Raw genomic sequence first — 13,080 nt, forward strand, 5'->3', positions numbered from 1 at the left:
GATTTTTCTGTGTAAAGTTTTTTCATGTGATAACCAAAAGTAGGTTACTTCTCTATGCCTGCAAATATAAGTTTGAGAGAAAACAAAATGCCCTAAGGAGAAAAAACAAATAACTCACTTGCTCTTTTGATTGTGTGGTCCAACAGTAGTTTAAACAAAGAAGGATACATGAATAATACAGATGTTATGCATACAAAGTGAATTTACCAGTAAAGAATAACCTAAAGACCAGGTTTGGCCTTTTCCTTTTGGAAAGATTTATTTATTTAGCTATTTCATATTTATTTCTTTTTATTCTGTTCTAAATAACTTAATTTCTAGAAAAGTATGTTTTCTTCCATGCCTTTTGTCTTAAAATAAGCTCAGAGTAAAATCCCCTCATGGCATCTTTTTAAGAATAATGAAGGCCCCTCTGAGGGGCCTTCAGCATGACCAATTCATTCTTTTTTGAGATGTTCTGCTTCTAGGCATTACTTTAAAAGAAAAAGATATTTTTTATAACTTATTTGACTTTTAATGCCTGAATCAGATTTTCAAATAGCCATACAGTTACAAGTAGAAATAAAATCTTATTTTAGTACTTTTTAAAGCTTTAGCAATTTTTCAAATACATGATGGAGAAAAAAAGATTCATAGGCACAGAGTTTAAAGTTGGAAAGAATCCAAGAGATCACCTGGGTATTTTCTAGATGTAAGAACTGAGTCTCGGAAAGGGGAAGTGGCTTCCCAGCATATACACAACCAGCTAGGGAGGCAGCCAGGTGCCATGAAGTAAACATGGACTTTGACATTGTAAGACCAGTGTTTAGATCAAGGCTGATCTAATGCCACCAGTGTGGTAACAGAAGACTCTCTCTAAGTCTGCATATCTACCTGAAAATGAAGCTATATAACACCTGCATTTTATTTTGAGAGCCAAATACAGTAACTTTGGGAGAAAATTTCAATGCAAATGTTAGTTGTTATTATCAGCAGTAGAGTGGGGTCAGAACTCCTCACTTCTGTGCCATTTTTTAAACTCCTTCAACTTGTTCATCCAGAAAAAATACGTTGGGAAAGCCAGCAGCAAGAATAAATATTACACAAATGTCCCAGAAGTATGAACCATGTGAAGTAGAATTTGGTAGTATTACCTGATACCAAAATTTCTTCCCTCTTCACTGAGGAATTGTGGACCAAATAAAAATTGCTTGTTCAACACTTCACAAAACCAGCGTTACCCTGATACCAAAACTAGACAAGGACACCACAGAAAAGCAAAATTGTAGGCCAATATTTTTGATGAACACAGATACAAAAATCCTTAAAAAAAAGTCAGCAAGCCAAATCCAGTAACATAAAAGGATCATACGCCACAATCAAGTGGGATTTATTCAAGGGATACAGAGATGGTTCAACATCCACAAATCAATCGGCATGATACATCCTTGATAAAACAACGGCTAAAAATCATATGATCATCTGAACAGCTGCAGAGAAAGCATTTTCCAAAATTCAGCACCCATTTGTAAGAAAAATTCTCAATGAGGCGGTTATACAGGGAACATTCCTCAGCATAATAAAGGCCGTATCTGTTAAATTGTATGTCTCATAAGGGATTAATATCGAGAATGCATACAGAACTCATATGACTCAACAACAGGAAGCCAGACAACCTGATTAAAGAATGGGCAGAGGATCTGAATAACTATTTTTCCAAAAAAGACATATAGATGGCCAACAGACACATGAAAAGATATTCATCACTAATTATTAGGAAAATACAACTCAAAGCCACAGTGAGATATCATCTCATACCTGTGAGAAGGGCTATTATGGAAAAGACAAGAAATAATAAATGCTGGTGAGGATGTGGAGAAAAGGAAACAAATATACACTGCTGGTGGGACTATAAATTGATACAGCCACTGTGGAGAACAGTATTCCTCCAAAAATTGAAAATAAAACCACCATATGAGCCAGCTATCCTGAGTATGTATCCAAAGAACACAGAAACCCTAATTTGAAAGATGCATGCACTCCTACATTCAGAGCAGCATTGTTTTTTGTTTTCATTACTGAAGCTTATGGCACCCCACTCCAGTACTCTTGCCTGGAAAATCCCAAGGACGGAGGAGACTGCTAGGCTGCAGTCCTTGGGGATGCGAAGAGTCGGACACGACTGAGTGGCTTCACTTTCACTTTCCACTGTCATGCATTGGAGAAGGAAATGGCACCCCACTCCAGTGTTCTTGCCTGGAGAATCCCAGGGATGGGGGAGCCTGGTGGGCTGCCGTCTATGGGGTCGCACAGAGTCGGACACGACTGAAGTGACTCAGCAGCAGCAGCAGCAGCAGCATAGGTGATTTACAATGTTGTGTTAGCTTCTGATGTACAGCAACGTGACTCAGTGATCACTTACACACTTAAAACTATCGACAACGTGGGTCAGTATATCTTTTTAAATAGTCTTTATTTTTAGAGCAGGTTTAAGTGAAAGTGAAAGTTGCTCAGTCGTGTCTGACTCTTTGCAACCCCATGAGCTATATAGTCCATGGAATTCTCTAGGCAGGAATACCGGAATTGGAAGCCTTTCCCTTCTCCAGGGGATCTTCCTAACCCAAGTCTTACACATTGCAGGCAATTCTTTACCAGCCAAGCCGCAAGGGAAGCCCAAGAATACTGGACTGGGTAGCCTATCCCTTCTCCAGTGGATCTTCCCAATCCAGGAACCAAAGCAGAGTCTCCTGCATTGCAGGTGGATTCTTTACCAGCTGAGCTATCAGGGAAGCCCCTGAGCAGTTTTAGGTTCATAGCAAAATTGAGCAGAAGGTATACAGATTTCCTAAATGCTCCCTGCCCCCACCCAGGCATAGTAGTAGTGAAGTGTAGTGAAGTTGTTCAGTTGTGTTCGACTCTTTGAGACCCCATGGACTGTAGCCCACTAGGCTCCTTGGTCCATAGGATTTTCCAGGCATGAATACTGGAGCGGGTTGCCATTTCCTTCTCCAAGGGTTCTTCCCAATCCAGGGATCGAACCCAGGTCTCCCACGTTGTAGGCAGACGCTTTACCAGGGAAGCCCTCCCCCATTTTCAGCATCCCCTACCAGAAGCTACATGGACACCTCCATATCACCCAGAGTCAGTAGTTTATATTAGGGTTCACGCTTGGTATTGCACATTATATGGTTTGAACAAATGTATTATGACATGTATCCACCATTATAACATCATATATAGTTGCCTAAGAATTCACTGTGCTCCACTCACTCATCCCTCCATCCCCCGTAACCCTTGACAACCACCCATCTTTTTATTGTCTCTATAGTTTTTCCCTTTCCAAAATGTCATATGGTAGGAATCATATAGTATGTAGCCTTTTCAGACTGGCTTCTTTGACTTAGCAATATACATTTCATTTTCCTCCGTATTTTTCCATGGCTTGATATCTCATTTCTTTTTAACATTGAATAATATTTCAGAAGTATTACTTTTCACTCCACGAACACTCACTGAACTGCTAGGCTCTATTGTAGGGATGGAAGATGACAGTACGGACAAGATTCCTGCTTTCATAAAACTTACCCACTAAAGGGAAGAGACCAACAGTAAACAAGTACAATATGGTCAGTACAATTTCAAATAGTGAGTGCTACAGGAAAATAAAACAAAGCAATATATTGGGGGCTGGCATAGGCTACTTTTGGTCAAGTGTCAGTGAAGACCTGGCTGCGAAGTGATACTTGGGCTGAAGTCTGAATGATGAGAAGAAACCAACCACACCAAAATTTGAGTTTGAGGGGGAAAGAAACATGGAGGCTCCCAGCGTACAGTTTTGGCACAAGGAAGGGACAGGGTTTGAGAGCAGAGGTAAGGAAAGAGCAGCAGGAGAGGTGGCAAAGAGCACAGGGGGCCTTGTAAGCGACGGTAAGTCAGGGTAGACAATGTTTTCATATACCTGCCAGTTGCAAAGAGTTAATATTTGACTCTCTTAGTGAAGGAGGTCACTGTTTGTTAGAATAAATTTTATTTTCCTTATAAAGCTTTTGAAAACAAGTGTCAAAGCTGTTCATCAAGTAGTTCTGGATGAGTATGGCCAGAGGCTGTATGCAAGCACCTCTCTGGTGACCCAGTGTGAGGACTCTACTTCTGCTGCTGGGCCCTGGGTTTGACCCCTGGTCAGGGAACTAGGATACCGCAAGCCCCACAGTGCAGCGAGATTTTAAAAAAAAAGGTTGTATGCAGTTGTCTAAAGTCTGGGAAACGTTAGTTCTGTGTGGATACAGCACAGTGTTGTTTTCTGAAATCTGGGAAACACAGACCTATCCTTGTATATATACTCACACAAACTATACAGACCCACATTGTGTTTTACTTAATTGGAATCATACCATGCATACCGTTCTGAGATTTGCTTTCTTTTTAAAACAATGTATTTTTTAAAACTATGAACTTCACCAATGTGATCCTACTTAATCTCTATAAAGTACATTTTAAAGGTTATCCAACTAATAATGAGAAACCTGTATGCAGGTCAGGAGGCAACAGTTAGAACTGGACATGGAACAACACACTGGTTCCAAAGGAAAAGGAGTACGTCAAGGCTGTATATTGTCACCCTGCTTATTTAACTTATATGCAGAGTACCTCATGAGAAATGCTGGGCTGGAGGAAGCATAAGCTGGAATCAAGATTGCCCGGAGAAATATCAATAACCTCAGATATACGGATGACACCACCCTTATGGCAGAAAGTGAAGAACTAAAGAGCCTCTTGATGAAAGTGGAAGAGGAGAATGAAAAAGTTGGCTTAAAGCTCCACATTCAGAAAACTAAGATGATCATGGCATCTGGTCATATCACTTATGGCAAATAGATAGGGAAACAGTGGAAACAGTGTCAGACTTTATTTTTCTAGGCTCCAAAAATCACTGTAGATGGTGATTGCAACCATGCAATTAAAAGACATTTACTCCTTGGAAGGAAAGTTATGACCAACCTAAACAGCATATTAAAAAGGAGAAACATTACTTTGTCAACAAAGGTCTGTCTATTAAAGGCTATGGTTTTTCCAGTAGTCATGTATGGATGTGAGAGTTGGATCATAATGAAAGCTGAGCGCTGAAGAGTTGATGCTTTTGAACTGTGGTGTTGGAGAAGATTCTTGAGAGTCCCTTGGACTGCAAGGAGATCCAACCAGTCCATCCTAAAGGTGATCAGTCCTGGGTGTTCATTGGAAGGACTGATGTTGAAGCTGAAACTCCAATACTTTGGCCATCTGATGTGAAGAGCTGACTCATTTGAAAAGACCCTGGTGCTGGGAAAGATTGAGGGCAGGAGGAGAAGGGGACAACAGAAGATGAGATGGTTGGATGGCATCACCGACTCAATGGACATGAGTTTGGGTGAACTCCTGGAGTTGGTAATGGAGAGGGAGGCCTGGCGTGCTGCGGTTGATGGAGTCGCAGAGTCAGACACAACTGAGCAACTGAACTGAACTGACCAACAATGATCATGAGAACTCCATCTACAGTTAGGCATTAGAGTGTAGACATTAGGAACAGAAATGCAAAAGGATGCCATCATTGTTATCACTTACTTGGGATCCATGTTCCTTTTTTCACGAACTAATTCTATTTTTTTTTAAAACCCAAAACATCTTATTAAAATTCTTAAAGGACATGCCTTATAGTACAGGGAACTATATTCAATATCTTGTAATAACCTATAATGGAAAAGAATCTGAAAAAGAATACATATACATAAAACTGGATCACTTTGCTGTATACCTGAAACACCGAAATTCAACTATACTTCAGTTAAAATTTTTTTAATGTTTAAAAAAAAAAAGGAAAAATTCTTAACAGACTACCTTTCCATATTCAAGTCAGTTATCCCCTGACCCCTCCCTAGTACCAACTCTATCGATGCATAAAAATAGGTATAAAAAGACCATTTCAAAATCCTTTTTAGATCAAGGGAGAAGTCAACTAATAGAGGTTTTATCTTTTTATTTCTATCAAAGCACTTGGGAATGCTAGAGGGTCCCAGCATTTGTGGAAGGAAGTTGGTACAAGGTGTTCGACAGGTTCCTGAGAGAGAAGACAGACTGCAGGTACTGAGGGTGAGTCCACCTCTCATGGAGTCGTCGTGACACAGGCCCCTAAAACTCTTCTCCTGTGCTTGTGACTTTCTGGTGAGCTGTAGGGTAGGGAGGCAATAGAGAAAAGTAGCTTCGGGTTTTTTGGAGTCATCCTTAGAAAGAATATAAAATTTCAAACACAAAATAAACTACAGAGTATTCATTTAGAATGAGAAGAAAGAATCAAATTCCTGGAATCAAGCCTCTCTAGGTCTCTTTCTTCTGAAATCTCTTAGGCAACTGATCAGAAAAACTTACATAAGAATGCTCCCTGATAACACCCTGACTTCCCTTTTCAACCTAGGACATTTTAAGCAACTCTCAGCATAAACAGGGGCCTTTGATGGTGAGGGACCCTGAAGCTTAAGCTTTACTAGGTTCTGAGTAAAGTTACTCCGGACCCAGACCAATAGAGTGAAAGATAGAGCCATTTGTGGGTCCCGACTCCCTGGCTCATGCTCTAAGTTAGGAATTGGCAACTCTGCCCAGGACCCTGTTCTGTCTGCAGAACCAGGATCAAGACATGCCTCAGAGTTGGAAAAGCAAATCAGATTACTTAGTGAGGCAAGGCTTGAAATGGGCCCTGACTCTGTAGCTCACTCTCCTAATAGGTGGTTACCTTTCTCCACCTTCTAGTTGAATTATCTCTATCTTTTAAGTCCAGGTTTAATGTGACAGTCACCGAGACAGTAAGGAAACTGCCGGATGATGTGGAAGTTCAGGAAGAAGGACCAGGGTGCTGTAGAAGAAGCCCCAGGCAGTGGCTCAGGTCCCTTTTGTGTTGCTTGGAATGATTGAAATAACCAAAATCATCTCTTTGTTTATAGATTAATGATTAGAATTAATTATTAGTCACTTTAGAGAAAACTAAAGAAGCTTTTTTTGCATGCACCTTCTATGTGCCAAGCTCAGTTTACTTTGTGAATCTTTTCTCATTAAGCCTTAACCACCCTACCAGGTTGAGAAGCCAAAAGTCTGATAGGTTAAATACTTTCCCCAAAAGTACAGCTAGAATTGTGTTTTCTCTAACAGGCACTCAATGTGAAGTCCTGTCAGTTAAACAATTTCAAAGTTGCTCTCTTTGATGGAAAAACTATAGTTTCCCCAAAGTACTGGGAGAAGACAGAGAGTTGATTTCAGATCCACAAGCATTCCTGGAGCCTCTACCTTGAGACGGGCCTCATGCTATGTAGGCAAATTTTGTGATTCAGGGGCAAATGAGGTACAATGCCTGCCCTAACAGAGCTCATGGTCTGCTGGAAGGAACAGACTAGTTGCTGCATAATTTCACTGCCATGTGGCAATACATGATTCTCCAACTTCTCCGCAAAAAGATCTAAAAGCAAAGGGCAATGAGCACATGTCTTCTAGGAACCCTCTGCCATTGCGAAATTTCTTATATAATCTAATATCGTATTGTAACAGCATATACATCCCCTTTGTTTTACTCATTATTAGATAAAACTGATGCTCTGGAGAAGATGCCTTATAACATCCTGTACTCCATGCTCATTGCTAAGTACCCTGTTTTGAGAAGCAGAATGCAAGGTAAACGATTAGGATAGAAACAAGCTTGGAGTGCCATGGGACTTCTTGGGAAAGCCACTTACTCAGCTTGGGATTGGGTAGCAAAGGCTTTCTAGAGGAGAAAATTCCTGAGCTAAGGCTGGAGCAAAGAACTGGAACCCAGCCCAAGCTGAAGCAGAACTCATATACTAATTACTGAACTGTACTGGGCAGTATTTGAAGTAAGGCTCATTAAGAGTTTACAGTTTGTTTTCCTTCCCCTTCAACAGAAACACCAATGGACCAATCACCTTCTAGAAGGAAAAGGAAAGGTAAGTAAAAAGAATTGAGTGTTGATTTTATGCCAACAGTTTTCCAAATGCTCTTGGTTAATTCTCATATCTGCCTCATTAAATCGATATTATTTATCCTCATTTTATAGGCGAAGAAACTGGGATTCAGGGTTGACAAACTCTACCCAAGGTCAAAAATTAGGAAGTTCAGCCAGAATTCTGACTCCAAAGTTGGTGTTCTTATCTTGTTGCTTAGCTTGTTTCTGAAATGTGTCTCTACGGGGCGGGTGCAGTAGTAGTGAGGAAAACAGTGAATTGGCTTCAAGTTTCAAGGACAAAAGGAAAGAAAAAGCGGAGGCTTTCCACACACTCCTTTGGTCATGGAAAGCTATGGAAAGGGACTTTTAGAATACTACTCTGGCTGGCATCACAGCTCCCTGCCTCAGGTCTGGCTCGCCAGATCTGCTGAATATGGACTTGGAGAAGTAAGGGTTCATGGGACATCCTTTGGGAGTGTCCACTGAGGTCTGCTTATGCAGTTTATAATTTGCTGTAAACAGCTGGCTTTTCCTAATTAAACCTGTATGATCATGCCTGAACTTTTAGGAAACAAGGAATTCTTTTTTTATGGTTCTCTTTTCAATGGTAAAACCGGAGCCCTCTTTAGCTCCATAGGCCTCCTTAACCTGTTGGGCCTTGATTCTGAGACTCTGAAGTATAGTCTAGAAATATGTATAACCTGGCAAAATGCCCAACAAATGCCTGGGTGAGAGGATTGCTAGTGATCATGAGCCATCTCTTCCTGAGGGACGTTCTGTAATTCTATTTATCAGGGCTCTAGGGCATCCTAACTGCAAGTTCTCTGATGCTTTTCATGCTAGAAGAGAAGGGAATACAGATCTCTTAACTAAAAACTGCTGGCTGAGTTTAATTTTTAAAGAAACAGTTGTTCAAAATGACTACTTCCTCTCTTAAGGCAGGGGTTGGATAAAACTACTTTGAAACTGGTGATAAATGAATGGGTTTAAGGATCTTAAATGTGATTTTTACTAATTAAGAAAGGAATAAAACCCCCCAAACACATATAAATAGGAAGAAGGAAAAAGTAATCATAGTCTCTTTACCTGGAGATACCACAGACACTATTTGCATTTTCGTCAATTTTCTACCATTAAGAAATATACATGGGGACTTCCCTGGTGGTCCAGCAGCTAATACTTCATGCTGCCAGTGCAGGGGGCCTGGGTTCAATCCCTGGCCAATGAACTAGATCCCACATGACACCACTAAGACCCAGTCCAGTCAAATAAAATAAATAAATAATTTTAAAAAGAAATATATATATATATATATTTTAAATTGTGGTAAGAACACTTATTGTGTGTGTGTGTGTGTGTGTGTGTGTTAGCTGCTCAGTAGTGTCTGACTCTTTGCAGCCCCATAGACTGTAGGCTGTCAGGCTCCTTTGTCCATGGAATTTTCCAGGCAAGAATACTGGAGTGGGTAGTTATTTGCTTCTCCAGGGGATCTTCCCAGACCTTATGTAACTTTATACCAGGTGAACAGCAGCCCCCCATTTCTGGTGCTCCACATGCTCAGAGAAACTTCTCGAGTAACAGACTACAGAAATGATCCTGAAAGTAGCCTTGGTACCATTTGTTTTCAATGGTGAGCACAGAAACATCGATTCCGGGTTCAGATACTACTCAAGAGGCCTGAGAGGACCAGGCCACAGGTTACAGCGACACTGTCCAATAGAACTTTGTGTGAAAATGGCCATCTTCTATGTCTTCCCTCTTCCGATATAGCAACCACTAACCTCATGTGGCTACTGAGCACTTAGTGAGCCTTTTAACTAATTTAAAATTTACACAGTCACACTTAGCAAATGGCTGTTGTATACTGGACTGTTCAGGTTTATCCAGAGGATTTATAATGAGTCACTTGCTGATCTCAAAGTGAATGGTGGGCAGGGATTGAAAACTGGTACTAAACATTGCTGCCTCTGTCATTTCAAATAATAACAGAACTCAGAATATTTCTCAACAATGAGAAATGCCACTCTAAGAAAAAGTACAGAGATGAGCTCACAATTAGTCTCAGAAAAGGAAGTCAGTCATTAGCTACCGTCTGACATCCCAGCAATTAAGCAGTCTTGGGAGAAGAGCAGGTATCTCCAGAGAGGTGCCAAATAAATAGGAGATAAGAGACTATAAAAATGAGAAGCCACTTGGTCTTTCACCACAGGATAATCCAATGCATGTGAATTAATGGCGAAAGGCTCAATAATAGCTTTTGTGAGGAAATAGGAGCAGTGTACAGGATATCCTTTTTCCGCACTAAAGCACCCAATTCTTTCAATTTTATATACAGCGGAAGCAATTAATTGTACTAAAAAGAAACCCACAGCTGGCTTTTCCTGATGGCCCCACAAGCAGCAAGGACTATTGTTCAGCTTCCGGGATAAACGTAAAGTCATTCTACTGCACGGTTGAGATTTTTCTAATTGTTTAGTTTGACTTTTCCAAGGATAAAAATACGTCCATTCTCCTTGTCATCACACATTTTCAGAATAAGCAGCTGTCCAAAACTTAATTTTTTATTTGTAATGTAATCCAAATACTACAGTACATTGACTGGATGCTAGTATTTCTTTTCAACTTTATGTGACTGAATCATAGGTTAGTCATGTTTGTTTTATATGTTTATATGCAGTGGAACTGCACTGTCTCTGCTCTTGTGGTTAACTTTCACAGTGTGATTAGTTGAGGATCGTGCATGACAAACAAATAAGTTATATGTCAAAAACCCAGAAACTTAGTGTTTCCAACTACTGGACCATATGGTGGTGTTTTGCATTAAAACGCACTGTGTTTCATCAATGCTTAGATGCACACTTTTTGACGTTTTATCACTTCTAAAATTAGGATGTCTTACAGTTAATGATATGTCGTAATTGGCAGTGTTTTTCTTTCCTAGTTGTACCTAAAATAATGTTGCTTATAATCGTTATCTTATTTTGATGAAATATGGTACATATGTAAATTCTGATTGGCATGATGTATTATTCCAAGTATAACAACAGAATAATTTTTGTGTTGAGCGTTTGCACTGATGAAAATGAAATCAAAATGAAAATTTTAATTAATTACACATCCTATATGGGATTCTAATTGATTTAATTCTGACAGATACACATCTGGCCACTTTCATTTCCCCCAAACGCCCTGAAAGGTATGTAATGTTATATAGTAAAATATAATGTATCTATGAGATATATACGGAGAAGGCAATGGCAACCCACTCCAGTACTCTTGCCTGGAAAATTCCATGGAGGGAGGAGCCTGGTAGGCTGCGGTCCACGGGGTCGCTAAGAGTCGGACAGGACTGAGCGGCTTCACTTTCACTTTTCACTTTCATGCACTGGAGAAGGAAGTGGCAACCCACTCCAGTGTTCTTGCCTGGAGAATCCCAGGGATGGGGGAGCCTGGTGGGCTGCCGTCTATGGGGTCGCACAGAGTCGGACACGACTGAAGCGACTTAGTAGCAGCAGCAGCAGCAGCAGCGTGAGATATATAATGTTGTGTAGAGGTCTATATAATGTTAATAGTAAAAACCAGTTGGTTCTTTAAGCAAGCCAGGGGCTTGGCTCCCGGCATGCAATTGGAATGGCTCTTTCATGGTGTTCCGTGGGCCGGGAGCCGGTTGTGTACTGCGCCACTCTCGGCAGCATCTTTCACAAAAAGCAGGATGGCACCTCTTGGAATCCTGCAATGTAGCTGCCCGAGGCGCTGAGTGCAGTGACTACAGCAATTGTGCTAGAAACAGGGGCAGGAGAGGGTAGAAGGGAAAAAGGGACAGGAGTACTCTCTTTGACCCTGAGGGATAGAGCAGCGCGGCAGGCGCATTGAGAAGTTTGTGGCACCGCCCCCCACCACCCTCCCCATTGCCTCTTGGAAACAGGGGCAAGAATCTTAACTATTACAATGGGATCTGCCTGCCAAGCAGGAGACACAGGTTCTGTCCCTGGGTGGGGAAGATCCCCTGGAGAAGGGAAATGGCAACCCACTCCAGTATCCTTGCCTGGGAAATCCCATGGACAGAGGAGCCTGGTGGGCTACAGTCCATGGAGCTGCGAAGAGTCGGACATGACTGAGCGATCGAACAGCAGCAGCATTGGTAGGTTCCTGCCTAAGACTACTATTTTGATACCTTGAGTATTTTGATATCTTCTATGTTGTCCTCCCCCAGCCTGGGAGGCTAGAAAACCCCTATTCGTATGTAAGTGAATAAAAGTATGAAATAATATTTTGGAGAAAGACACAGGAATAGCTAAAGTGTCCAAAAAAAGTCAGTGATGTAGACCACAGAGAGAAAAGCCTAAGGGGTTTAGGGTGGAGCCGTCAAAGATGAGTTCCTACAGGAGGTGGTATGTGGGCACGGGAGGCAGGAGAATGGCAGGAAAAGGAGAAATGAATGTGGCTCATTCTGTGGGACGTGGAGACCCCACTCTAGCAGAATACTTTCATACAGTAGTGGTGCTCAGATTGTGATGCGTGTGGCGTCTCATTAAGCGAAACCTGGAAAAACTGAGCAAGATCAGTTGAAAGAGGGAATGACCAACTAGTGTAGCTGGTGTAATTCAGGCATACAATGAGGAAGACAGATTTTAAAGTGGGTAACAAACCAAATGTAAAACCTACATTTTAAAAGAAACAGTGACAGCTATTGATTACTGATTGGATAATTGATTTTATTCCCCCATGAGGGAATGGAGGAAGTTCTTTTTTTAAAGAGCATTGCTGCTGCTGCTAAGTCACTTCAGTCGTGTCCGACTCTGTGAGACTCCATAGACAGCAGCCCACCAGGCTCCCCCATCTCTGGGATTCTCCAGGCAAGAACACCGGAGTGGGTTGCCATTTCTTTCTCCAAGGCCTGAAAGTGAAAAGTCAGAGTGAAGTCGCTCAGTCGTGTCCGACTCTTAGCAACCCCACGGACTGCAGCCCACCAGGCTCCTCTGTCCATGGGATTTTCCAGGCAGGAGTACTGGAGTGGGGTGCCATTGCCTTCTCCGTTTAAAGAGCACACAGAACTCCAAAACTTAAGCATTATTTGTTGAAGAGATGTTAAATTTAAAGCCAGTGATAGGGAGTTCCCTGCT

This window comes from Ovis aries, chromosome 25, assembly GCF_016772045.2.
Source record: "Ovis aries strain OAR_USU_Benz2616 breed Rambouillet chromosome 25, ARS-UI_Ramb_v3.0, whole genome shotgun sequence".
NCBI classification, from domain to species: Eukaryota; Metazoa; Chordata; class Mammalia; order Artiodactyla; family Bovidae; genus Ovis; species Ovis aries.